Source organism: Dermacentor andersoni, chromosome 1 (genome assembly GCF_023375885.2).
Source record: "Dermacentor andersoni chromosome 1, qqDerAnde1_hic_scaffold, whole genome shotgun sequence".
Lineage (NCBI taxonomy): Eukaryota > Metazoa > Arthropoda > Arachnida > Ixodida > Ixodidae > Dermacentor > Dermacentor andersoni.
Window position 1 is genome coordinate 28740238 of NC_092814.1, and position 5110 is coordinate 28745347.

At 45.9% G+C, this 5110-nt stretch overlaps 1 long non-coding RNA gene across 1 annotated transcript; it reads left to right on the forward strand.

Annotated features, from left to right (window-relative positions):
• The first annotated feature begins 505 nt into the window (after window positions 1-505).
• Window positions 506-4097, forward strand: LOC129380416 (uncharacterized). The gene is made up of 3 exons (XR_011892440.1): window positions 506-1333; window positions 2181-2319; window positions 3310-4097. It is a non-coding gene; the product is annotated as an uncharacterized lncRNA (long non-coding RNA).
• The last annotated feature ends 1013 nt before the right edge of the window (window positions 4098-5110 follow it).

Here is a 5110-nt window from a genome sequence, read left to right on the forward strand (position 1 = left end):
TTTCTTCATTCAGTAACCTGCCGCGTGCATCGGCACTGTGATGCCCTTTCGTCAATACGTGGTGCCGGCCCGTATTGACAGAACGACATGACCTCGAAATATAGTATCCTTATGCCATCTCTTAAAAAAAAATCACTATTTGTGAAAATGAGCGTTTTTGGTTTAAACCTAGAAAGCAAGAAAAAAATATTCATCGGCAGGTCTCATTTTTGTCCGGCATTTCAGTTCTAGCTGAAAAGTGTCGGTGAAAGCCAATTTACAATAAAACTGCATTGGGAGATGGGCTCGAATCCCGGTGGTTTGTTTGTGAAGACAGCTTTCTGTGCTCTCTGGGGACTGCGAAGCTCAGAATGAGGCGGCAGCCTGACGACAACGGTCACCGTCAACGTAACAGAATAAAAAAAAATTATGGGGGTTTACGTGCCAAAAACACTTTCTGATTATGGGGCACGTCGTAGTGGGGGGCTCCGGAAATTTCGACCACCTGGGGCCGTATTCTGTAGCGGTTCCTTTGGGAACCGGTTCCTTTGGGCTGCTGCCATTGGTCGGCGTTTCGTTGTCGTCATCCCTGGTGGGCGGGACGACAAATTTTGATGACGTCACACAGGTTGCCAATCTTCTGGAAAGGAACCGGTTCCCTGATAGGAGAGGAACCGCGGAGAAGTGGTTCTCTCGAGGGTCGCGCGCGGGGGCGAGCATGATGTCGAGGGTTGCTAGGGCAACCGTGGCTGCCGGCTAACCTCGCGCCAGCTGACGAGCCGGCACCTAGACGAGACGAGACAGAGACGGCAATGGCGGCTCCTTTGGTTGTGTTGCTGGCGAGTGCCGAAAGACAACGACGCGACGAGAGGCAACGACGCGACGCGTTCGGCATGGCCGAAGAAGAGTTTCGGAGGCATTTTAGGCTCTCCAAAGACATAGTGTGACGTCTTTGCGATGAGCTGGAAGGACATCTCGGACCTCAAAGATTTCGTGGTGTCGACGCTACGATGAAAGTGCTGTGCGCGCTGCGGTTTTTTGCCACCGGGAGCTTTCAACGTGCGTCGGGAATGAAGAAGCGATTGCACTGTCGCCGCCTTCGGTCAGCCGGATCATTACAGCCGTCGCCAAGGCCATTATGATTGTGGGCAAAGAAAAAGGGTGGGTTAGATTCCCATCCACGGCGCAGAAAGCCGCCGTCAAGGAAGGCTTTCTTAGCCGTGGAAAAATTCCAGGATTTCTAGGATGTGTGGACGGGAGTCTGATAGCCATCGTTCGCCCTAAGAAGCTCGGCCCCGGCGAAACGGAATCGTACTGGAGCCGTAAAGGGTATTACGCCCTCAACTGCATGGTCGTGAGTATTGTTCATTGACAAATATTTTCGATATGTGATTGCGCGAGTGCACGTTGTAAAAAACTTCGTTTCGTAATTTTTCATCAATTGCCGGTAATACTTGCGTTCCTATGAGAGAAAGTAGCGTTTGTGTTGTGTGTGTAATGACGACTTTGATCTTTGCATAGAACACGGCCGCACTTTTTCAGTGCTATCCAATCACAGTTGAATAGCCTTTTCGATGCTACAATGTAAACACATTACGCGCGATTTAAACCGGAATAGACGCCGTAGCAGTGAAGGCAGTCTTCGTGTGCGAGCGATCCTAACAGAAGACGAGCCCTTGTGATTCTTATTCGACGTAAAACTAAAGCATTGTGGCCAACAGACTGTAAACGTGAAAAGGAGCATCCCATCAATGAAAATGGTGTGAGGGAGAATGAGAATATGTGGACACCCATTTGCTCTAGCTGTTAATACGGCACATGCTGTTTCCGCATTCTTTCGCTTGTAATAGGCACTTTGTCTGAAAAAAAAAAAAAAAAAAACACAGGTGGCACTCTTTAGCACAATCTTATACAATATGGACGGAAGAAACCAAAGGAATTATTTTGCACATTGTGTTGTGACCGCAGGCCATACGTGAGCATGTGTACACATGCCAACATTGCATTTGCAGGTTAAGATGACATTGTTATCATGCTGATCATTAGTTCAACTGCCTACTGCGTATGTTGATATCTCTTTTTCTGTAATTGTGTTCGCTGACTGAACAGTAACTGATTGGCAAGTAGTGTTGTAAGCAAAAGGTTGTGCCAGATATTTGTTGTAGTGGCACTGACACCTTCTCTTTGCTTTCCCTTATGAGGTGTGCGACGCGAAGCTGTATATCCTGGCAATTGACCCGCGGTTTCCGGGATCGTGCCATGATTCTTTCGTCTGGAGGTATTCTGCATTTCGCCGCCGCCTCACTCGTGGCCTGTTACTTCATGGAGAAGTCTTGCTTGGTAAGTGCACCTAAAGTAGCAGTGCTTCTTCCACATGTAAAACATTCAGAGAAAAATAGTTTTGCATCCTAGCAAGCTTTAAGAAAGCATGATTTGCTAGAAATGTGTTGTGAATGCAGCAGTACCTAATGAACCTGCAGCGACTATCGAGAGAAACATGTCTCTCTTAAAAGGCAGATATTTGTACCAGCATGTATACAACAGCTGACATGTTATTCTGTTTATTGATTAATTTCAATACACTGAATGCCACGTGGCGCGTTACAGGCAGGGGTGTAATTCTACAGAACACGTCAAAATGGCAGTTTTCAAGTATGGTGGAAAAGGGTTGGTGACAATGGACTCGGGGACCTGGTCCCTGTCCTTGGAACAAAGGAATAAGCGTGTGCGTGAAACTTTCGACATCGACGTTAGTGATCGGTGTAGTATATATTGTAGAATGGTGCAAGTTGCGCTATTTTTCTTTGTGTCTCAATGTGTGCGATTTTTTTTGTTGCAGCGACATGTGGTGCTGGAGTGATTAGAAAGGATCAAACGGGTAGCTCGATTTTGGGTACCTTCATGAGAAGAGGTACGAAAGGTAGAGCAAGGATCCCAGATACTGGCAGCATCTTCGAGAGTAGACCTTAGAAGTGTTTTATAAAATAACACTTCTGAAGAGAGAAGAGCTAATAAGTTTTAGCGGGGGATGTACATTTAGGGAGGGGCAAATGGGATGAACGGAGCAGAAAACCACGATATGAAATAAATATTACATGTCCAGCTTAACCTGAGAATGAGATTTGCAGCCAAGACAACAGGTGAAATTGCGCTTTTCTTTAAAATGAGTCAAACTTTCTTTACAACTTTCCGGGAAGGTAAATGTTTGATAGATATTGCAACAATAAATCCAAGACCCGCTCCTGTTGTAAAAGGGCCCTGGCGTAGACTGTGTTCTTGCATTGTGCCTTAATGTATCCATTTCGTTCACTGACATGCAACACTTTACAGGGGACTCTGGGTACCCGCTAGAGCCATGGATCATGACTCCTGTGCCTGGTCACCCAAATCGCCTCACAGCAGAGGGGCGCTATAATGAGGCACACGCATCAATGCGAAATGCCATTGAGCGGTGCATAGGAGTCGTCAAGAGCCGCTTCCGATGCCTGCAGAGGTATCGGGTGCTCCACTACTCGCCTCAGAAAGCAGCCACTATTGTTGCAGCTTGTGCAGCGCTGCATAACCTCTGCCTTGCAGCAGGCGTGCCTCTGCCAGACGACCCAGATGATGACGGTGCACATGACGACAGCGCACAGGGGCCAGCCCAGGCACAAGTGCCACTTCAAGTACAGGTGCCACCGCAAGCGCACCCTGTACACCCTTCTCGAGCTTTGTTTCAAAGAGGCCGTGCGGTGCGCGAATCCATAGTTGGTGTGTTTCGGCTGCCCAGAAATTTGCGCATTGCCTACCTGCAAAGTGTGCGCCGGCGCACTCGCTGGCAAATGAGGCGGAGACATGTGCTGGTGTAACATGTTTTATTTTTCTTTTCATGAAGTAAATAGGCCGTGCACTTCAACATAACACATTGCGTGTGCTCACATGTGGCTAATCGTAGTATGCTGCATACTGCGGTAGTGAAAAGCACATGATTTGTCTATGTTGAGCATGACAGATACACATGCAGTGACAAATAACCATGTGCCGTTATGTTACTCCTTTGCTCTGTTCACTGTGCTTCTGAATATTGTCTCGCCAGGGAACTTTCTTTAAATAAAGGTTATTTCCAAGGTGAATGGCAACCAATCTTGCATTGTTGAATATTGCTTTGTGATGCCTATTTTACTGTGCAGTATGCATTGTTCCAAAGCTGAAGATGTCTGTTCATGTGTGACACGCAAGCACAGCACAAGTTACACAGCAACTGAAATGTCGTTCAGAGCAATCTGTATAGCACATATTCAAACGTATAGCTACAAACGAGACATGCCAAGCACTTTTTGGAGCAGGATTTCTTTAAATAGCAGACACTCATGCTTACTACTGCTTTGTTTTAACTCAAGAGTTGCTTCAACATTGCATTTCTTGCACACATGATTTCACATAATGCTCGTAATTGCTGCTTAACAAGGTGCAACAATATAAACAAAATCATGACAATGAAACATTTCTTTATTTATTCATTTTATTCATTGGGTACCTGCTTCGCCATTCAGGCATTACAGCAGGGAGGGTACAACTCATATAAATGAACACTCAGAATTACACTCATAAAGCATGGAAGAAATCATCATTTCAACAAATACAGACAGTGTCAGGTGGTAGAGTATTCCAGTCTCTTATAGTACGAACATAGAAAGAGTAGCGGAAAGCGTCGCTTTTAACCCTCTATTGCATGGCGTCCCATATTTGGCACATACCGGTTACCATTCTTTTTCGCGTGTGTGAGATTCCCAGTTGAGAATGTGATACCGTCAGAGTAAATCTCGTAGTTATGCGCACTTATTATGGGCAAGTGCTGCCATCTCTTGAGTGATACGCAAAACAGAGGTGAAGTAGATTTTGGGATGCGACGTGAAACTCGGAGGGGGCAAACACGAGCAATTGGTTTTTTTTTTCTCTGAAAAGTTCGACCGCAGAAACGTAGAAAAATTATTTTGGCATATTTTTTGGCCTCGCCAATTCAAGGCAGTTACTAGTTTTCTCAATTTTGCCTGCAACTACAGCAGAGAAACCGAAATCGGTGTGTGCCATATTTGGCACAGTATGAACTTGAAATACAGAATATGGTAACGTGCTGCCATCTGTTCAATAG